The sequence below is a fragment of the Neovison vison genome, chromosome 5, assembly GCF_020171115.1.
Source record: "Neovison vison isolate M4711 chromosome 5, ASM_NN_V1, whole genome shotgun sequence".
Classification (NCBI taxonomy): Eukaryota; Metazoa; Chordata; class Mammalia; order Carnivora; family Mustelidae; genus Neogale; species Neogale vison.
The window spans coordinates 69,050,142-69,072,392 of NC_058095.1; the positions used below are offsets into that span (position 1 = coordinate 69,050,142).

The 22,251-nt window shown below is 56.6% G+C and overlaps 1 protein-coding gene across 2 annotated transcripts in view; it reads left to right on the forward strand.

Annotated features, from left to right (window-relative positions):
* Positions 1-296: 296 nt before the first annotated feature.
* The window catches only part of KCNJ12 (potassium inwardly rectifying channel subfamily J member 12), a 39,773-nt gene continuing 17,818 nt past the window's right edge, over positions 297-22,251 (forward strand). For both annotated transcript variants that reach the window (XM_044249257.1, XM_044249258.1), the window contains exon 1: positions 297-530. The gene's annotated coding sequence lies outside the window, so the exon portion shown is untranslated. The remainder of the gene's footprint in view (positions 531-22,251) is intronic.

Sequence of the window (22,251 nt, forward strand, 5' to 3'; positions counted from 1 at the left end):
TCTGGTGGCAGCGGGGCGCGGAGCTGGGTGCGCGCCGAGCCTCTGCCTCCAGCCGCCTCCTCGCCCTCCATTCCTCTCTCCCCGCCTTCCCCGGGCCTTGCCGCTGCCGCCGCCTCCCTGGGAACGGTAGCCGGGGGCGAGGGGCTGGCGCGGCCGGAGCGGGCGGGGAGGCGCGGGGCGCCGGGGCGTAGAGGAGAGCGCGCCCGGCCCTGCCCGGGATCAGATAACAGCCGGCGGGGGAGGGGGTGGGCCGGCCGCGCTCACAGCCGGACGGAGGGACGGACGCCAGCCGCGCCGGCCAGAGCGAGCGCCCCGCGGCCGGGGGCGCCGTCCAGGCGCGCGCCCCCGACCGGTGGCTGAACTGGGCAGATCGGCGCCCCAGACCCACGCGCCCCTCGGGATGGAGCGCCCCCGGGGGCTGCCCTGAGGCGGCGGCGGCGATGCAGCCAGCGCGGTGGCGGCCGGGGCCAGGAACGGCCGCCCGGAGCTCGGAGGACGCTGAGCGCGCCGCGCCCGGGGCACTGACCGAGGTAAGTGCGCGGCCGCCCTGCGCCCGGCCCCCCGAGGGCCCGACTCCAGCTCCCCGAAGGCCTCTCCCCGGCCCCGGAGCGAGCACGAGGTGGTGCTGCAACAGGGAAGGTGGGGCGGGAGGGATTTTTTCTTCCTCTCGTTTTCTGTTTTTTTTTTTTTTTTTTTTTTTTTTTTTTTTTTTCCTCCCTTGGTGAGCCATCGGAGGAAATGCTGACTGCGAGCTTTTCTTCCCCTGCCATGTCTCCGGCTACTGCCACCAGGGAACTTTGCTCCTTGCTAACCTTCGTCCTGGGGGCGCTCCGGGAAACTTTGAGGCACCCTCGGTACCCCTCTGGCTGTCTAGCACATGGGGGCTCGGGAGGGAGCGTGGGGAGGCACTTTCGCGCGCGGCATCAGTCCTACGCGTGACCTTCCCCGAGACCCCGGGATTGGATGGGGGACGTAGAGGGGGACTCAGTCTACCAGTGGCCCTGAAAATGCCCCCAGGCCCCAGATCTCCGGGTCCTTGGAGTCATTTCTCTTTCCCACCTCCTGTGCTCTAATGGAGTAAAAATATTCTGGAAATGGTGTTTTCCGCTAGCCAGCGAGGCGGCAACTCAAGCCGCACCTTTTTGCTTTTAGAAGTCAGCCTCCATCGCAGAGGGGATGACCCTTTAGCTGAGAAGCCCCCAGGGTTTCAGGGCAGGAGTTGCCCCTACATGCTCACCTCTGCTGTGGATGCCCAATGGGGAAGCGGGATAGGGAAAGTGGGGACTCAGTGGAGCGACCCCTGGGGGGGGGCTGCTGGGAGGGGGTGGTGAAGCTTCACATGGGAGTTGAGGCCCCTGTGTATGTCTGTGCTGCCTATTCTGAGCAAGTGTGCCCTGGTCATATGAATATTTTAAAACCTGTGTTTGGAATGGGAGGTCACAGAAAAGTGTTTCTTTGGAGGTGGTCTTCTGTTCTGGGAGGTTCTTGCCTCCTCACAGTCTGGAGTTGCTGGGACTCGGGGCCACCATGTTATTCATTTCCTAGGGGGTGTACCCATCTAGGAGTGCTGCACTGCCTGTGACTGTTTCTACTTTATCCTTTGCTCCCAGTGCTCAAACTGGAGCCCTGGGATAAAGTGCTGGGGACCTCCTGCCCCCCATATCCACCTCCCGGAACCCAGGTTCACAGGCTCTGTCTCCCAGGATCGTGGAGGCACCCACATGCCGCCGCTGAAATCAGCAGCCGCCTCCTCGAAGGTAGAACCCAGAAGGCGTTAGCCTCCGGCCTACCCCTTACTCCTCCCTTAGATGCCAAAGAAAAGTCCATCCTGCTACCTCCCCGGGAGCCCAGGCTCACTTTGTGCTAGGTTGCTCCTTTGTGGTCCCTCATGGGGCCTCCTTCCTGGGCAGCTGCCAGAGGACCGGAGATGGCCAGGGAGGAGGTCCCAGCCCTAGGCCCACTGGAGGCTTATGGTCTTTCTTATGTGGAATGCACTGTCCTCTGTTCAGAGAAAATCACCTCCCTCCTTGCACTGGGACCCCGAGGAGAATCCTCAGAGAAGTCTGCCCTCAGCTGTCTGATGGTCCCTTTCATCCAGCCGGGGGACTGGATATTGGCAGCTCTGAGAAGGGGACCTTGGAAGGGCTCCCTTCAGTGGGGTCAAGACTCATTAGAGAGAGTGGGGTGCTAAGGGGAGGTACTTGCGTGAGCACTGCCGGAGGCCAGCACAGGGACTCCGGCGGGCCAGACAAGAGGAAAGACCCCTGTTCTCTGTGGGTGCACCGCTAAAGAGGGGGTACTCTGTAAATTCTAGGGGTTGGCACTACTCTGATTTGATTGGCCTGTCTGGAGCCCCTCGCCATCAAGCCCACCTGCCACATCAGACTGCCCTAGGGCTTCCAGATTGCTCAGGAGGGAGATGTGGTATGGGTCGGCACGTGGCGGAAGGATGTTCCATGAGCTGTGCTGTGCTGGGAGAAAGATATGCCCAGAGAGGCACAGGGTCTTGCCCAAAGACACACAGCTAGTCAGGAGTTTGAGCAGAACCCTCCATCTCGCTCTTCCCAAGCCAGGCAGCTGCCCCTCTCAGGCCTATTGTCCCAGAGCCATGGTGTCTGCCCGAGGCCGAAAAGGGTAGCGTTGGTGGCCCTGTGGCAGGGAAATAGTGGGGACAGCAGTGAGGAGAGGAGTAACAGTAGCAGCGACAGCAGTGCCCTGCAGTTCTGCAGTGCTGGGCCGGACTCTGCCTGCGGGTGCTCTCCTCAGGCCCGGCCAGCCCTCTGGTGCCCTGGGCCACAGTTGGCAGCACCAGGCATGGCACCCGGAGGCCTTGGCGCACGTCTGGGGCAGAAGCAACTGCGTCGTCACTCCTGGCAGCCTCTGTGGCCCTTGCCCAGCCCCAGGCTGCAGGCTGCTGGGGCCCCCTCAGAGCCCACCTGATGCCCACTTTTCGTCTCGCTGCTCCCAGGCCTGGCTCGGGGCTGGAGCGGCCTGCTGACAGGTGCACCTGGTGTGTGTGGCTGGGCGCCCGCCAGGGCTTCGCTGGGAGTGACACACAGGCACACCTGCCCCTCCCCTAGGGCCTGCAGCCCGAGCCCCACCATAGGCTGCACGAGGCCGGGAGGGAGGCAGCTCAGGGGTGGCAGGAGAGGTGGAGGCCGGGCCAGCCACTCGAAGGTGTGGTGGGTGTGGGCTCCGTCCCCGAGGCCAGCTGTGCCAGGGGAATTGGCTGCGTGAGAGGAAGACAGCAAAGGCCGAAGATGAAAGCAAGATAGCCGGCTGGAAACTGGGCCGCGGGCAGGGCAGGGAGGTTGGAGGCTTCAGAGGAGACTTGGGGGTGGGGTGGGGGGGCTGGGCCAAGGCAGGCGGATTTTCCAGAGGAGCTGGGGCCGCAGGCGGGTCTGGAGCCCTCACTGGGCGCTGGCTCAGGGCCCAGCACTCTGCCACCTGATGTAATTTCCTAATGGCCTGCCAGTGCAGAGGTGTCCTTGGCTCCATTGTACAGACGGGAGACGTGAGGCCCAGGGAGGCACCGGGAGGGACTGGAACCTGTGTCCCTCAGATCCTGAGCCCTGGCATTCCCCCTGCCCCACCCCCCAAGACAGAGCTGTGCCTTCCCCCCTCCACAGACACCCGCCTGGTGCCCTGGGATGTCTCCCGCCACCTCCCTGGGGCCTAGTGAAGGCCTGGGCTTGCAGTAGGTGCTCAGGCAGTGCTCAGGGGGCCTGTGTCTGTGCTGCTTTCTCTGGACCTAGAGGCCTTCATGGGAACTCTCTCCTTGCTGTGGCTGTGGTGCCGGGGCCTGTGGTGGGCTGTGGGTTCTAGGACTGGAGCCCCGGGCAGCCTCAGCTGGGACCCCACTGCAGAGTGTGGCATACAGAAGGTGCTTAATAAATTGGTGGAGATGATCTATAATCCAACCAAAGAGAGGGAGACCTGGCCCCTTCCCTCAAGAAACTCACTGTTGGGGAGGAGGCTTTGGGGCAGACAGCCAAGGTTAGTGAAGCCTGTGGTGTGACTGTGGCTGAGTCACTTCTCTTAGCTTGCGGTTGCTCATCTGTGAAGTGGGATCAAAGCCTCAGCTGGGGAGGCTCCTGAGAACACCTGGGAGGGGAGAGTAGAAACAGAGCTTCACGGTGGAGGGGGTTCTGAGTGGAAATCAGGGTGTGGAAAGGGAACTCCACGAAGGGGGAGAATGTGGACATGGTGGTGCCAGAGCCTTCAACATCTGTCATTCCAGGGCAGCCTTTCCTTGGACATGTGGGGACACTGAGGCCCAGGAAGGGCTGCAGCAGGAGAGGGCCTCAGACACAGGACTCTTGCTTCTACAGGATACCCCTCCTCCCTCCCCCACTGATGGGCTACAGCTCAGGTCTTCCTGCCCAGCTGCTGAAGTGGCAGCTGTGGAGGCAGTGTGAGGTCAAGGGGCCCTGGGGGACCCCTAGGCCAGCCCCCCTCATTGGCCTTCAGCCCTGGAATACCATACGGAGTACCATTTGCCCAGCCAAATAGGAGCAGGAGCCCCTTCCTCCGAGATCCCGGGGAGCCAGTCCACCCTGGCCCAGCATTGATACTGCCCTAGAGTCCGTGGGAGCAGCCTCCTGGCTCCTGCCAGGGACCCATTACCCTCAATCAGCTCCCCCTCCATCCCTCACCCATGGTCTGGAGCTCTTTCGAGGACTCAGGCTTGGAGAGGAGCTGGAGAACGACAAAATCAAGCCTTCAGAGTGGCTATGGCTGCCTGAACACCTGTTGTGAACTTGATACCTTCTGGGGGCTTTGGTTTCCGCCTCAGGCTCAGGAACCTCCTGTGGTCCTTTCCCACCCCACACCAGCTCAGAATGAAAGCCACACTCCTCACTGTGGCTCCAGGGCCCTGCACCATCCTCTCTACTCCCCTCTCTTCCCACCACTGCCTTCCTCTCCTCAGGCTACCCTGCCTTTCTCCTTGCTGCACCTCCAACACACGAAGCTTGCTCCTGCCTCAGGGCCTTCGCACTTGCCACTCCCTCTGTTGGAAACACTCTTCCCCACATCTCCACACAGCCTCCTCCCTCACCACCTTCAGGTCTTGTCCAAATGCCACCTCCTCCATGAGGCCTCTCCTGGATAACACCATGGCCTCCTTTTACCCACCTTCCCTCTCCTGCTTTTTTCCACTGTAGAATTTAATGCGACCTGCCACATGTTTCACTTGCTTGTCTTGCGTATTGCCTGTCTCCCCTACTGGGAGGCAAGCCCTTGAAGTGCAAAGTTTTGGGTTCAGTTTGTGACAATCGTGTCCCCAGTGCCTCCAGCAGCATTCAGTGAGCAAGAGAGGCTCAGCAAACATGTGTGGAGTGAATGCGTCCGTTCAGCCATGCCCAGTGCCTGATACACCGAGGGTGCTCATAGCAGCGGTAGCTGCAGTTATTGTCCCACTCTGCAGATAAGAAGACCGAGCCTCGGGGAGGTGACATCACTGGCCCAGAATTGTGGGGCTTGTAGGGAGCAAAGCCAGCTTTCAGACCTCTCTGAACCCTTGGCCTGCCATCTATGTGAGGGGGAGGCAGTTGGCAGGTATTTCAGGCCCCAACTCTGCATTGAGCTCTTTATGTCTGACCTTACCTGCTTTGAGCTCTGACCCTTGCCATGTCCCAGGCCGCTGGCTCACTTCTAGCTTAGGAGGGCTCCCACCCCAACTCCGTGGGGGCCAGAAGCCATTCCCATTGCAGAGTTCAGCAAACGGAGGTGCAGAAAATCGGGGCCATGGGGTCCAGTGCTTCTCTTCTCGTTTGTGCCTCTCTGTGCCTTCCTTCCATAGGATATGTGGCAGCCTCCTGTGGGGGCTGGGGGCGGCCAAGGGGACGGTGTCTCCATTTCTTGCCCAATTAAGCATGTTCACATGCCCGTTGGCCATTCATTTCTTGTGTCGGTGTGTCCTACCTCCTTTGCCCTGTCTCTGTTTTTGAGCAAGACATCTAGGTTTAAAATGTGTGTGTGTGTGTGTGTGTGTTTCAAGATTTGCCACGATCAACTTTAGCAGCTTCCAGTTGTAAGAAGAACCTACAAGCGTTCTAGTTGGCAAAGCACAACCCCTCCCATTTCCCTGGATCGTCCCAGGCCTCTGCCAAGCTCGGGTTTACACCCCTTCTGTGGGTGAGCAGACAGATTCCGAGGGACTGGGCCTCTGCCAGCGCTGCTTAGCTCCACCAGGCACCCACTGGACTGTTGGGCCAGATGTGCCCAGGGCGGGCACTGTCCCCCGGATGCCCACCCTCTGTGGCAGAAAAGGGATTGGGTCCCAATGAGCAGCAGAGTGACTGTCACCAGCCTCTGACCTGCCCCCGCCCTGCAAGTGGGTGACCTAGGGAAAGGGTGCAACAGGGATGTTCCTTGGGGGCAGGCAGGCTGAGGCCCAGAGAGGGACAGTCCCCAGCTGGAGGTGCTACAGCTCGTTAGGAGCAAGGTTGGGGGTGGTGGTCCAGAATCTCTGTCCCCCAAAGCCTCCTTGCAGCTGTTTGGAGACTTACTTAGGAGAGCGTCTGAGATGGGGAGGTACTGAGCTCTGTGTGTGTGTGTGTGTGCACGTGCGCGTGCATGTGTGTGTATGTGCGCGCGTGTGCACGCGTGCTCGCATCTGATGGAGAAACAGGCTGAGAGGCTGAGGGCAAGAGAGGTCCGGGAGGGGCTGTGCAACCCCCACCTCCTGCCCACCTCCCTCTCCTTCCAGCTGCAGCCTGAGCCCCCTGAGCTGGCGGCTCCAGCCCTGCAATTCTCCAGCACTTAAAGCAAAAATAAATCACTGCCAGCAGCTGGCGTTCCGGGTGGTAGCAGCCGCCTCTCTCCTGCCCCCGACCCTGTGCCTCTGGGCTCCTGGTTCCAGGCCAAGGCCAGGCAAGGCTTCCACTCAGGCCTGTGGGGGCCTGGCGAGCGCTGGAGAGGGCCGAGGGCAGCCGGTCCCATCCCTGCATGGACCTAGAATTTGGCAAGGCTCCGAGAGCTGTCAGGGTCCCTTGGAAGGCCAAGGTGGAAGTACTCGTGGGGCTCCTGAGGGTGCGGGGCTCTGGGGGCAGGTGGGGAGCTCCAGAGTGGGACTTCCCAGAGGCTTTGTGAGGGAGGGGTATGGGCAGGACCTGGGAATCCCCCATTCAGTCCACCCTCAGGACCCACCCCTGGCGTCGGTACCCTCCCTTTCTCCGAGGGGTCCCTCTGGTCGGGGCTGAGTGCACAGGCTCTGGGCGGGGGTCTCGGGGGTCCTTCCTGCTCTGTGTACCTTGCTGGGGCGTGAGTCTGGGGCTCTGGGCCCCGTGCCTCAGATGGCGGCTGAGGTGCGGGTGAGTGGAAGCGGATAAAAGAAACAAGGGAACGAACAGAGAAGGCAGCGTAGACTTTGTCCTCTTTTCTCATTAATCGTTATACTTTTTAATTACCCAAGTGTTCGATGCTCGTGGTAAAGTATGAAGCCAGTGGAAGGGTGGCAGGCGCATTTCTCCTTCTCGAACCCTGTCTCCACCTCACCCCACCCCAAAGCTTTATGTTCTTGAAGTGACCATTATTAGAGAACTTTCTGGACTGTCTGAGTGCTTACGCAAACATGTGAAGGTAGTTATATAAACATGCCGACATCTATAGTTCCCTTTCTCCTTTCTTCCTTTCTTGCTTTCTGGTTTTTTTTTCCCCATGGGATCATTCCATACCTGCTGTCCCTGCTGCTGCCCCAGCGCTCCAGACCCAGGGACTTCGTCCTCTCTCCTTTGATGGGCCTTGGGTTGAGGGCTGAGTCACAGAGTCTCCAGATCATAGAGTCTTAGCTGCGGAGTCTTTGAATGCGCAGAGCCCCCCAAGTGCACAGGTCACAGCTTCTTTGAGTTGTGAAGTTGTAGCCTCTTTGAGACACAGAACCTAGAATTGCAGAATTGGTGCATCTTAGCCCTGGCAGAGGTGCCGAATCCTCAATGGGGTACCTCCTTCCTCAGAACTCTCTGGGAGCATGGGGGAATCCAGATCTCCTCGGCTCCAGCCAGAATTTCTGATGCGGAGGATCTGCGGTGGAGTCTGGGAATCTGAACTTTCCGAGCTCCCCACCGGCACAGCCCCCTGCTCAGCCCCCTGCGGGAAGTCACTGGGCTGCAGGGAAACTCCCGGATTCAGGCTAGGTCCCTCCCGCTGGGGGTCCTAGAGACCACTGTGCTGACCCAGCTGTCACTTGACAGTCTGAACAGTGTGGGGAAGGAAGGTGCTGGCTGCAGTCTGCATAGTAGGGGGTGTGTGGGGGGTGAAGGGTCTCTGTTCGGGGAATTGGGCTCCCCTGATTCATTCTTGTGCTGCTCTGTCTCAGGTGTCCACCACCTGCTTGGCCAGCCCTGTCATTCCCCTAACCTGGTTTGAACCGCATCTGAAAGACAGCGCCAGTCTTCTTCCACTGAGGGCCCCTGGTGGGGAGGACCTGCTAGCCTAAGTCCAAGAGAGGTGTGAGTCCCTCCTGCTGCTCTCCTACTCCAAGCCTCAGTTTCTCCACTTACAGAATGGGCATGAATACCGTGCCCACATCTGGGCATCCACTTTCTCATCCCCTCTTGGCTTTGGCTCTGTGGTTAAGGCAGGCAGGGCAGCTTCCTCCCTCTCTCTGCTCCCCCACCTTCTGCCATTCGGGCCGGAGGCACAGCCATGCCCATTTTCTTGGCCTGCTGAGCTTCAAGCTGTCGGCAGCACCTGCCTGGCTGGGGCGGCCAGGCCACCTACTGGGCCCCGGGAGCCTTCAGGACCACTGGAGGGGGTGCCCCCAGCAGTCTGCGGGGAAGCTGCAGTGTGGTCCTGCCTCTCCCTGGGGGCTGTGTAGTGAGGAGACCCTGGCCACCCTCTTCCTTTCCCCTGCTGACCCTGCCAGCCCCCACCTCACGGGCACCCATGGGGCCTGGCCCTTATCCTGCAGCAGATGCTTTAGGCCTGAAGCTCCAGGGCCAGGTGACCAGGCTTTGGGCCCCGTCCTGACCCAGCGACCTTCCTGGTGGTCGCAGGACAGGCTGTGGCTGGAGTCCTCTGGAACTGTGACCCGAGCCAATGGTCTCAGTTTCCTCATCTGTGAAATGGGAACACTAGGGGAACTGGGTTGAATTAATCCATACACTTGAGGTTGTGTCTGGGTTGTGGAAGGAGTGCAAAGGCAGTGGTCCGGTGGGGGACAATCGGCCAGGTCCAGAGAAGAAGACAGACACTGGGACAGTGGGAGCAAATTGCACCCTGTGTTGGTATCCTGTGGCTGCTGTAGCAAATTACTCCAAGCAGAGTGGCTTAAAATGACACAGATTTATTATATCCCAACTCTGGAGGCAGGAAGTCTGAAATCAGGATGTTGGCCGAGTTGCTTCCTACCCGAGGCTCTGAGGGAGAATTCTTCCAGGCCTCTCCTGGCTTCTGTAGCTGCCAGCCAGCCTCGGTGTTCTTTGCCTTATACATATACATCCCTCCAATCCATGTCTGGGTCTGGTCTTGTCCTGTCTTCTTATCTAAAGACACTTGTCATTGGATTTAGAACCCATCCTAATCTAGAATGGTTTCATTTCTAGATCCTTAATTTAATTGTTTTTGCAAAAGTTGTCTAAAGAAGGTCACGTTCACAGGTTCTGGGTGGACATATCTTTGTGGGGGGCTGTCATTCAACCTGCTACTCATCGTCTACTTCATCAACCAAGATACACTGTCCTGTATCTTGATTTTTTCCTTTTTCAGAAAAATACTCTATTTTAGTCGTGTATTTTGGAGTCCTAGAGCACTGGAGTTACATGCTTGGCCTCTGCCACTCACCAGCTGTGTGTCCTTGGGCAGATTTTATTTGATTGTTCTGCATCTCAGTTTGCTCACCTGCAAAGTGGGGATATTAATGGTCCTTCCTCCCCTGAGGCCATCAGGAGCAGTGAGAGGAAACACGCCGCGCTGGGACGGGGCGGGTGCATAGATGACACCTTTTGTTACTACATCGATCAGTGAAATGGTTATGAATCCAACTGGCATTTCCCACGTGAGGTGACTTTCCATTTAGTTCTCCTGCCTCTTTCTGATGCCTGTCGGTCTCTGCCCAACAGCAGCGCTGTCACTGCCAGAGCGAAACCCAGGTACTTGGATCCTCATGCCTGGGGTTGTCCAAAAGTTCCAGAAATGGCCCTGTGGGGTCTGAGGGCCTGTGCCTTTGTGACTTAGAGAGCTGTCACTGCTGGGCCCTCCAGCTGGTCATCCCAGGGCCCCCAGGTGTCAGCAGAGTTAAGCTTGCAGCCCCGCCCCTTTCCCCCCCTCCCCAGGCCCATGGCCACCAATGTCGCCTGCCACCTAGACCATGCCGGTCCTGGCCCTGAAGAGTGGTGCTTCTCCCTCAGAGGCTTCATTTGTCTTTGGCTTGTTCTAGAGCCAGGTGAGCAGCTTTTCACATCAACACACCTTCCTGTAGTTTTTCTGGGTGCCGTCGTCTCCTGCAAAGAGGTTACATTCGTGCCCTTCCTCATTTCCCCAGGTGGAGTCCCTGGGAGTCAAGTGGCGTGCCCCCGCTGCGCCAGGAACCCGTTCTCATCCCTGCGGCTCTTTGGGGCAAACCCCAGGGGTAGGAGGCGGCTGCCTCATTTCACAGAGGCCAGAATTGAGGCTCAGAGAGGCCTGGCTCTGACAACCCAGTCTCTGTCCCCACCCCTTGAGAGCTGGAGATGGCCGGAGGAAGGGGGCTGCATTTCCTTTGTACCGCCCCGCCCCCTCCATCCCCTCCCAAGGCCACCAAGTGGCGTCCCTGTGGAGATGGCCCGGGCCCTGAAGAACCGCTGCAGTGCCTGGCCCGATGCCACATGGCCTCCAGAGCCTGGGTGTCCTCTGCCCCCTCCCTTGGCTTCTCGTGGCCGTCAAGAATTTGAGGGGCTTCAGGTAAGCGCCAGGCCTGCTGGTGAAAGCAGCAGCCCGTGGTGTCAACCAGAGCCTTTATTTCTCAGGAAGTGGCGTGACCTTTCGGTGAGACTTGGCACCCAAAAATCATAATGGAGATGACTGTTTACCCAGTGTCTTCTGGTGCCAGGCGTTGTGCTCAGTGCTTTCCCGAACATTATCTCATTTAATTCTCAAAATGTTCTGGCCAGGCCAGGGGAGCAGGGCTTGAGAGATGAGCCACTGAGGGACATAAATGGTCAAACAGCATTTGAACCCAGACTAAGAAGTCCTATGAGTGGGCCTCAGTTTCTCTTCAAGGCCATGAAGTCTTCTAGGGATCCTGTAGCCCCTCCTGGGTTCTCCCCTGAGGGGCAGAGATGCCCTGGGCCAAGGATCTGGGAAATGCTCTGTTGGCCATGAGCCAGGTTGGCCTGGATTCAAATGGGGCTGGCCCCCTCTGCTAGCTGTGTGTCTCGTGGCAAGCAGCTTCACCTCTCTGAGCCTCAGTCCCTTATTCTGAGAAATGGGGCTAAGTCTACCCCGTTTAAACTGTGATTGTGTGTGCCAAGTATTAGAACTATTTCAGAGTTCTAGATGATGGAGGGTTCCCAGAGTTCTGCCCGTTTTGCAAGTGGAGAAATCGAGGCCCCAAGAGGAAGAGGGACTGGCAGAACTCACACCCACACTGAATGACCTGTTGTTCTCCATCCCTGTGACCTCAGCCACAGGACATGGGGCTGGTCCCTTGTTGTTTGCCCCCACAAGAGTAGAATAGAAAGATCATTGCTTGAGCACCTACTGCGTGTTGGGAGGTTAATGCAGAGGAAAGATTTAGGTCAAGGTTTTGCCTAAAGCTCTCAGGATGGGGCTTCCTCCCCTTTATCCGTTTCCTAGGTAGAGAAGGGACTTACATCTGTTTACCAGCCCCATAGCCCTGGAACCCCTGCCCCCTGCCCATTGCTGCATTTTGTGCATCCATACATGTGGACAGTGGATGCATCAGGCTGTCTGCAGACCTCCATGAACGTTGTCTGCTGCCCCAGGCTGTGATGGCAGTGGCTCTGCCCCTGGTGCGGGGGAAGGGGGTTGTGGATCGCTCATTCGCTCATTTAACTGTGAATTTAAAGTGAAATTCATCCATGTGGCCTGAGTGACGTTTCCGCAGAGGGTGGGCATGCTGGGGGTGGCAGCGTGGAGCAGGCACCCTCCAGGAAGGGTCTCTAGCCCCCGGCCCCACAGGGAACTGCGGTGGCACCAGCATCACCCACGGCGAGTTTCCAGCCAGTGGAGACTTTAGAGAGGCCTTCGGAGCCATCCCTGGGGCCCTAGGCAGGGGCGAGTGCAGAGAGGTTTTGTGTGCCACCTGCCTCCTGGGTACACGCGAACCCTCCTAGACACACAGGGAGAAAGACTGCAAGGACGGGAAGCCCTGAGTCCAGCGCAGCCCACTGTTGCTTGGGCGGCTGATGAGCCTCACGGGCCCCTCTCCCTCCAGATCCTGCTTCTGAGCTTGGGCTGCTGGGCCCAGACCCAACCCCGCACTCTTTGTTCCAGAACCCTTCTCCTCAGTTCTGGGACCCCGCCTTCCACTCCGAGGTCCCAGAGCCTTAGCTGACAGCGTGGCCTCCTCTTTCACTGAGAAAATCAAAGAAGAGAACTTCTACCCGCTCCCTGGTCCCCAGCCATGGCTACTCATGTCCTGGCCCCCATGACTCTCAGCGAGCCCTCTTCTCTCTCCTGTGGATGTTCCATCCACTGGGCCCCCCACTCCTCTCATCTACAAAGGATCATTACCGTCGTCAGTCTCCCTCTCTCCGCTAGACACTTTCCTACACTCTGCACCTGCTTCTTCCAAAGGCTGTCATTAATCGCCCACCATAGGCTGGCACTTTCCCCAAGGACCAGGACACTCCAGGGGATGAAACAAAGCCCTGACAACACCCATTCATGGGAAAAGCCCTCAGCAAACTAGGAATAGTGGGGAACTTTCTTGACTTGATAAAGACTAGCTACTACTATAGCTAACATCATACTTAACGATGAGAAACTGTAAGTTTTCCCACTAAGATCGGGTACAAAGCAAGGATGTCCCCTGTCACCACTCCTTGTTACCATCGTACTGGAAGTCCTTGCAAATGCAATTCAGTGAGAAAAGGAAATAAAAGATATACAAATTGGGAAGAAAGATAAAACCTTGTTTGTTCATAGATGACATGATTGTCTATTGGAAAATCTGAAAGAATAGAAAAAAAAAACTAGAAGAAATAAGCAGTTTTAACAACGTTGTAGGATACAAGGTAAATATACAAAAGTCAATTGCTTTCTTCTATACCAGCAATAACCAAGTGAAATTTGAGATTAAAAACAACACCATTGGGGTGCCTGGGTGGCTCAGTCACTTAACTGTCTGAGTTGATCTCAGTTCAGGTCTTGATCTCAGGGCTGTGAGTTCAAGCCCCACACTGGACTCCATGCTGGGTGTGGAGCCTACCTAAGAAGAAAAAAATAAAAAGCTACAACAACTGCAACCCATACCATTTATTTTAGTCCTCCCCAGAATGGAGTACATAGGTGTAAGCCTAAAAAGAGATATAGAGGATTTTAAGAGGGACACTACCACACTCTGGTGAAGGAAACCAAACAAGAACAAAATAAATGGAGAGATAGTCCATGTCTCAATATTGTCAGGATCCTGGTTCTCCCCCATCTGATCTGTAGAATCAGTGACATCCCGATCAGAATACCCAGTTAATTTACAGATATCAACAAATGCATTAAAGTTATCGGGAGAGGTGAAAGACCCGGATGGGGCAACATAATATCGAAGAACAATTGGAGGGCTGACACTGCGTGGCTTTAGGACTTGCTGTAAAGCTACAGTATCGAGACTGTGGTATTGACTCAGGAGTAGACAAATGGGTCAATGGAACAGAATAGGGAACCCAGACACAGACCCTCCCGCCCCTGTCAGTATTGTCAGCCTATCTCTGACTAAGGAGCAAAAGCAATACAACGGAGCAAAGATGATATTTTTAATAAGTGGTTGTGAGACAACTGGGCATCCAGAAACAACAAAAAAATATGAATCTAGACACAGACCTTACAGCCTTCACAAAAATTCACTCAAATTGGACCAAAGATCTAAATGCAAATGCAAAACTATTAAACTCCTGGCAGGTAACAGAAGAGAAAACCTACATAACTCTGGATCTGGTGATACCTTTTAGGATGTACTGTCCATGATGTGATCCATGAAAGAAATGATTGACAAGCTGGAGTTGATTCAAGTAAAACTTGTGCTCTGGGAAAGACGGTCAAGAGAATAGAAGACAAGCCATGGATTGGGAAAATATATTTGCAAAAGACACATTTGATAAAGGGCTCTTATTTAAAATAGACAAAGAAGCCTTAGAACTCAACAATAGTAAACAAATAACCTAACTAAAAAATGGGCCAAAGACCTGAATGGACACTTCAATAAAGAAGCCATACGGAGGGTAAATGAACATAGGAGAAGACACCGCATGTCATATGTCATCAGGGAAATGCAAACTACAGCGACGAGATGCTACCACATGCTGGTGAGACTGGCCCCTGATCCAGGGCACTGACCACAGCAGAGGCAGGCGAGGAAGAGGAGAAACAGGATTGTTCATTTCTGGGGTGAATACAAAACTTTGGAAGAGTTTGCTGGTTTCTTAAAAACAAGACATGCTATTACCGTACTTCTTGGTCTTTACCCACCAAAGTGGAAGGCTTACATCCACACAGAAACCTATGTGCAGATATCTGTGGTGGCTGTATTCGTGATTGCCAAAACTTGGAAGCAACTGAGATGTGCTTCAGTGGGTGAATAGATAATTAAACTCTGGCCCATCTGGACAATGGGATATTATTCAGCAATAAAAAGAAACGAGCTCTTAAGCCATGGAAAGACATAGAGAATCTTTAAGTGCCAGTGACTGAGTGGAAGAAGCCAGTTGGAAAAAACCACATGCTGTATGGTCCCAATCATAGAACATTCTGGAAGAGGCAAGTGGTTGCCTTCACCGGGGTAGAGAAGGGGAGAGGAATAGGCAGGGCACAGGGGATTTCTAGGCCAGCGAATCTGTTCTGTGTGCTACCACAATGCTGGACACAGTCACGACACATCTGTTCCAACCCGTAGACAGCAGCAAGAGTCAGCCCAAAGGGAGGCTGTGCGCTTTGGAGGATTGTGCTGTCAGTGTAAGTTTGTCTATTGTAACAAACGTCCCAGCCTGGAGAGTGATGTTGATATCGGGGAGGCCATACATGGGTGGGTACAGGGGGTAGACGGGAAATCTCTGTACCTTCCCCTCAATTTTGTCCCAAATCTAAACCTCTAAAAAAGTCTTGGAAAACAGTCTGGGATGCCGAATCCCTGCCCTCCAATGTCAATGCGCAGCTGAGCATGGACCGTGGAACATACGAGAGGGAAGGGGACCTATGATCAGAGAGCTTCCTGGAGGCAGGAGGAGCCAGGAGGAGATCTGAGGGAAGGGGGCTCCGAGAGAGGCCAAAGGCTGCAGGTGCTTACTGGGTTCAGGGACCTGGATGGAGAGTGAGGAGGGGCCTGGGGGCCGTGCAAGGTTGTGGTGGTGTTTCTTTCCGTCCCTCTCCCAGTCTGTGGCCGTGGCCCTGTGGAGTGCATGCAAGCACCTGGATGTACATCTGTCAGGCTAGAGTTGGGTTCAAATCTCTTTCATGTGACTTCTCAAAAAACATTTTTTTTTAAAGGTTTTATTTATTTATTTGACAGAGAGAGATCACAAGCAGGCAGAGAGGCAGGCAGAGAGAGAGGAGGAAGCAGGCTCCCTGCTGAGCAGAGAGCCCGATGCGGGCCTCGATCCCAGGACCCTGAGATCATGACCTGAGCCGAAGGCAGCGGCTTAACCCACTGAGCCACCCAGGCGCCCCATTTTTATTTTTTTTGAGGGAAAATTCACACGATGGAAAATGGACATTTTTTTTTTAATTTTACTTATTTATTTGACAGACACAGATCACAAGTAGGCAGAGGGCAGGCAGAGTGAGAAGAGGAAGCAGGCCCCCTGCTGAGCAGAGAGCCGGATGTGGGGCTCGATCCCAGGACCCAGGCAGAGGCTTTAACCCACTGAGCCACCAGGTGCCCCAGAAAACGAACTGTTTAAAGCGAACCGTTCAGTGGCATCTAGAACGTTCTCAGTGTTGTGCAACTAGTCCCTCATCTTGTTCCAAAACTTTTCCATTGCGAGGGGAAGCCCCGTGCCCGTTGAGGAGTCGTTCTGCACTCTGCGAGCCCCACTCTCCACCCCACGGGCCTGGAGGCCTCGCATCTACTTTCTGCCTTTCTGTTTATTGACTCTGGATGTTTGTAAACATGGGATTGCACAAGTCTCCATGTCAGGCTTCTTCCACTTAGCGAAGTGTTTCTGAGGTTCAGCCCCGTCGTTGTGGGGTCGATACCTGATTCATTTAATGGCTGAGTGATGTGCTACTGATGAACGTCCACAGTCCCTGTGTCCTTTAGCCGCTGATGAGCGTTTGGCTGTTTCTGCCTGTGGCTGTCGTGAGTTGCGCTGCTGTGAACAGGTGTTTTGTGTGAGCGCTGATTTCAGTCCCCTTGTGTGTACACCTAGGGGAGGAAGGGCTGGGTCAGATGACGACCCTGTGTTTAAGCTTCTGAGGTTATATAATCTTTCCACATTGCAAACACTGTCCCTGCCCCCTCCCCAAGCTCCTGTTCATTTCCCCGCTCTCTGCAAGCACAGAACTCCTCACGGGATATGTCCCCCCAGTTGCTTTCCCCAATTTCGCCTCTTGGGCTTCATCCCTGATCTTTATACCTATGAGAGCAGTGAAAACAGCTCAAGTCCATGTCACCTGTGTCCCCCACGGTCACCTCCAGCGTTCGTCCCACTCACCATCAGCACCGTCTGGATACACGGACCTCGCTCCCCACAGGAAGGCCTGTGTGGCTCCACAGCCATCCCAATGCTTCGAATTGTGCTTGCTGGGGTGCCCTCTCCTCCCACACATGGCCTCAGCCATCCCCTCAGCCAGCTCCCTGTTTTGTCTCTAGTCCAGGCCTGCTTTCCCCCTTCCAGTCTCAGCTTCCTGCCTGCCCGGGCGCATCTCCCCTGCGTGTCCGTGGGCCCCTTCAACCTTCCATGGCCAGAACCACACTCCTGCCTTCTGCTGACCCTCTGCCCCCTCCCTGGCCTCTCCCAGGCTGCGGATGCCCCCCATGCCTCCTAGTGGGGCTGGTGGTGGCTGGCAGGTGGGAGGGCCAGCCACGACTCTGCCTTCTGGAAGGACTGCTTCAGGGCTCAGTCTGCACTCTCTGGGCTCCTCACTGAGCAGCAGGTGCCTGCACCCCAGTCTCCACCTCCTCGGACTGTCCTTAAGGTGAACCAGGGCAATCTGTGGGGAGTGCCAGGCATGTGGCGGGTGCTGGGGCATCTCAAAGCTGCTTCCCATCCCCTTTTCCTGAGCCGCAGCAACTTCTGCAGGAAACACTCCAGGCATGCTGCAGAGCTTTTCTGAACCTCAGTTTCCCTGTGTGTAAAATGGGGATTAAAAGCTACCCACAAGAGGTCCTAGCAGGGTCTAGTGTCCAAGGGTTCCCATGGGCCTGGCACCCACCTGGGACTCTGCTTGTGTCCGCGTGGGGTCATGGACATGTGTGTGCCCAGCACGGCCCCGTCCGGCAGACTGGGCTCCCCAGGGAAGGGGAGTGGGCATGGGAAGGCTGGCGGGAGAGAGAGGCCACCTCCCAACACAAGCCCCCTCTGTCGGCCTCCCCCCCGGGCTGCAGCTGCTGAGGCAGGAGGCAGAGGCCCAGCTGATCGCCCACCCCCTAATCAGCCTGTCAGCACTGAGGATCCGGCAGGGACCCCCTACTAGGGCTGTGCCTGGAGGCTGGATTTGGAGGGGGTCCCAGCCACCTGGCTCCCCTTGGCCTGGGGATGCTGGTACTGTTGGGAGTGGGGGTTTTGTGGACCCCTCCCCTCCTCTCTGCTTTCCCTCCCCACAACCCAGGGACTTCAGGAGGCAGAGCCCAGGCCAGTGAGTTCAGACTCTGGGGCCTGGGACCAGGTGTGGAGACAGAGTCAGACTGTCCAAATGGCAGACGGTATCGATGGGTTGTGGCCCAAGGTGATGGGGCCGGTTTGGGGGCAGGAAAGAAAGACAAGGACTGTAGACACAGGTGGAAAGCCTGAAGGTACATGTGGGCATTGGAGAGGGGGCGGCGCACGGCTGAGTTTTCTAAGCAGGTGCGAGAGATGTGCACTGTGACCAGTGAGGAGGGCATAACCTGACAGCATCGGGGGCAGTGTGGGCAGGTATGGGTAGCATACCTGGGCTGGGCCTCCACTTGCCCAGGCTCTGACCCTCAGTAACTGCTGCCCCTCTGGCCCAGCCCCCTACTCTCTGGTGAGGGGCTGAGACCACTCCCAGGCCAGGGATGGGGTTTTAAGTCACGTGTCTTTTATTACCTCCATCATCCCTCTGCCACTGCTCCCCGTACCGTGGTGCCTGCGTCGCCCCAACACCCAGGTTCTCTGGGCTCACCTGTCACCCCAGGTGGAGGGAAAGTGCAGACTCCTGGGTCTCTGGAAAGGGGGTTTACTGGAAGCTTCTGCTGCCTCAGAGCTTTGTGGGTACTGACACATCACTCTCACACAATAATCCTGGAAGATGCCTTCCCTTGGTCATCCCCATTTACAGATAAGGACGTGAAGCTCAAGGAGGTTGAAGGGAATTTCTGGGCCCCTGGGTGCTATGGTGAGCCCCAGTCCCGGGGTCGGGCTCTGGCTGACAGAGCAGCCCTCAGAAGGCCATAGATGTCTGGATCTGGGCTGTGGCTCACAGAGTCTCCAGGGTTCTCCAAGCCCCAAGCCTCAGTTTCTCCTCTGTAAAATAATAGTACCTGTGTCATAAGATACTCAGGTGGCTTAAATGAAAGAATGTTGTCCTTGGGGCCAAAGTCTGGTGTATAGTATATGCTCAATAAACACAAACTCGCATTATAGATCCATGTTGTTCTGGACGCAGACCCTGAGCCATTCCTCTGTTCCTGGCCCCATGCTGGGTGGTTCCGGAGATGGATCAGGGACTAGAAGGTCAGCCTGAGGCTGAGGATGGTCAGAGCTGTCTCAGAGAGAAACCCAGGGAGACCCCAAACCCAGCCTGGGAGCCTGAAGGGGAAGCCAGAGGTCAGCCAGGTGGTGGGCAACTGGGGGTTAGGGGTATAGCCGGGACAAAGGTATATGGAGATGGGACCAGCTGGGAGTTCAGTGTGGCCAGAGATAAACTGTCAGGAAATGTCCCATCATTTTCTTTGCAGAAACTCTTTCCTGGCCCTGTTGGGGCCACAGAAAAAGGGTACCTGAAAGTGCTTGAGGACCCCTGGAGCTGGCAGGCCTGGAGAGAACCCATGAACACACAGTGTGGTCGGTGCTGGGCTCTGTGGGTCTCTTCCCTCCGTACCCCAGTGCCCAGCACAGAAATGCTGCTGCTGTGAATCATAGTGGTAGTGATGAGAATATTTCTTAATGCCAGGCATGGTTCTGAGTGTTCACAAACTCATTTATCATCACGGCAATCACCTCTTAGTACCCCTGATGGAGAAACTGGGGTCCAGAGTGCTAAAGTTAGCTTCCCAAGTCTCAAAATGTCTGCGGGCTGGAGCTACAGTTTGAACGTGGCTGGTGCTCAGTCAGGGACTGTGGACAGGTCCAGGGAGAGGGGTGCAGGGCAGTCTGGCTTCAGGTGAGGCAGGGTGTGTGGGCCGGGCTCTTGGGGCTGGTCCAGCACCCCATACTGTCCTGTGTGTGGCTCCCTCGAAGCCTGCCTTCTCTGGGTCCTGGACCTCTGCGGCCAGCCTGGGACTGCTGCTCCCCAGTTGGGCCACAGTCTTGCTGTCGTTAGGTCCCTGGCAGGTCTGGTGTGGCCTCTCAGGGTCCCCAGCAGGGAGATACTGGCCGGGGTTGCTCAGAGGTGCCCTGACATTGGAGTTGAAATGGAAATGAGGGGCTGGTTGGCTCTCAAGTGCTTGCTGAGGTCAGAGATGAGTCATGGAACACCTGGACAGCCCTCGTTCCCCCCAGTCCCATGGGGCAGGACTGACATCCTCAGCAGACAGGTAGGGAAACCAGGGCTCAGAGACGGGCAGCCAGGTGCCCAAGACACACAGCCAGGGAGTCACAGAGCTGGAATCTGAACCCAGAGCAGGTCCACTTCAAAGCTCGTGCAATCTGGATTCAAGCAGGTGCTCTACCTTGGGCTTTGCAAGTAACACCAATGCACAGAGGCGCCTCGCGGGCTGGGCCCTTACAAATGAGGACACTGAGGCCCAAAGAGGTGGCCAGTCTGTTTGTCAGGATTTAGGGTTCTAGGCAGTTCTGTTCCCAGGGGTCTCAGGGAAAGCCGGAGGTTATGGGATGCCGTGGGAGTGGGCACGGGTTTTCCATAATTCCCTAGCCTGATTTTGTTGAGGCCTGGCCTGTCTGGCTGTACAAGGGGCCCCTTCTCTGTGAAGGGCATGACAAGAGGGTAGCACTGATCTGAGGGCCCTTCCCATTGGTGCAGTCAACCAGGGCATGGACTTGAGCACATTATTGGTCAAGGTCACCTGCCTGGCTTCCATCCCCAGCTATGTGGCCCTGAGCAAGTCACTTTATTTCTCTGAGCCCTGGTGTCCGTATCTGTATAACAGGGATCACGAGAGTGCCTACTTCACAGGGCTGCACTGGGACTCTGGGAGGCGAGATTCCGGGGCTCTGGGGCTGCCCAGCATGGGTAGGTCCCACCCTGTCTCTGACAGGCAGTGTGGCCTTAGGTAAGTGCCTTCATCTCTCAGTTTCCTCCTCTGTCAAATGAGGCTAATAGCAGACTCTGTCCCATAGGGCCCAGTCAGGACACAGTAAGGCAGTCAGGGTAAAGCCCCATGATGTGAGCAGAGGTCCCGCCATAGGCTCTCAGGCCTGGGCCACCCTGGAAGAGGGAAGGGAACGTCGGACGTTGCCAGCCACAGGGGCGGAGGTCACTTTCTGGAGGCCACCCCCGTGGGGGGGTCCAGCTCCTGGCGGCCTGCGGGGAGCAGATCACCAGCGGTTTCATCCCTTGCGCTCGGCCTGATGAAATATTTATAGCAGGCCATGTTTTTGAGCAAGGCTAGGGAAGCGTCTGTGGGTCCTCCCTCCCAGCATAGGCCGTGCGGCTGATGAGCAGGCCGTGGGGATGAGAAGGAGATAGGAGCTCGTGAATAAATCATCGCAGGATCCGGGCTAATGGCCTGGCCGTGGGGCAGCGTGTGCAATTAGTGCGCTAATTGTCCGGAGAGGGTGACTTCTGCGTGGGCAGGGCCCAGGGTCCCCTGGTTTGCAGAGTGCCTGGTGTCTGGGTCGCCCTCTGCTGGAGCTCAGTGGTTCTGACTGTGGGCTCTCCCCATATCCGGTGGTCAGGGCCCTGGGCGCCCACCTCATCCCTACTTGCTGTCCTCTGAGGGGGGCTCCCAGGCTTCTGAAGGGGTCTTACATTGGGGATACTCAGCAAGCTGGGCCACATATGGGACCTTGGACCAGCATCTTGGCTCCTGGCAGCGCTTGGCTAGCTCAGGGGCTTGGTGGGGTAGCCGTGAGCAGAACCTGGGGGCAGGAGGGGCTGCACTTTGCCCACTCCCAGCCCCCAGTTCCTTTTCTTTTCCCACCCTTTGTGTTCAGTAGTATGGTTTTTTTTTTTTTCTTTTGAACGAAGGCTGTCCCAGCTTAGCCAGCTCCTGCCCTGTTGCCAAGGTGACCAGACCATCGCTGCCATCCCATGGCCACTGCCAACCAGTGCTGGGCGAGGGACTGTAGTGCATGGACATGCACCTGCCCCGAGCACACATGCACGTGTGTGCCACGCCTTGTAAAGCTTGAACCTGTATATGACACGTGTGCAAGAGCAGACACGCAGAGACCTACGGCCATGGTGTCCAACCCCTGCACAAACGTCGGCACTCATCGTCCCTGGGAAGGTGCAGGCCCACGTCTGTGCGCACACTACACATGCAGTAGATCCCACAGGCACTCCTGTGTTCCTGCGAAGGAGCAGGGGTGCACTGCCCTGCGGGAGACCCCAGTGGGCGGATGAAGGCGAATGAAGTCCACTTTATCCCTCGCACTTCTGCCCACAGCCTATCTCTCCTCCGGTCCCCGGAGCTGTCTGCAGGGGCAGTCTTGGGGACGAACACCTCCTAAACTGCACCTCCCCGGCCCTGTACCCCTTGGAGGGGTGGAGAGCCTCGGGCCACTGCAGCCCCTGCCTCCCGGGAGCACCACAGACCACTTTGTGGACTTCCTTGCCCTTTGGGGGGATAAC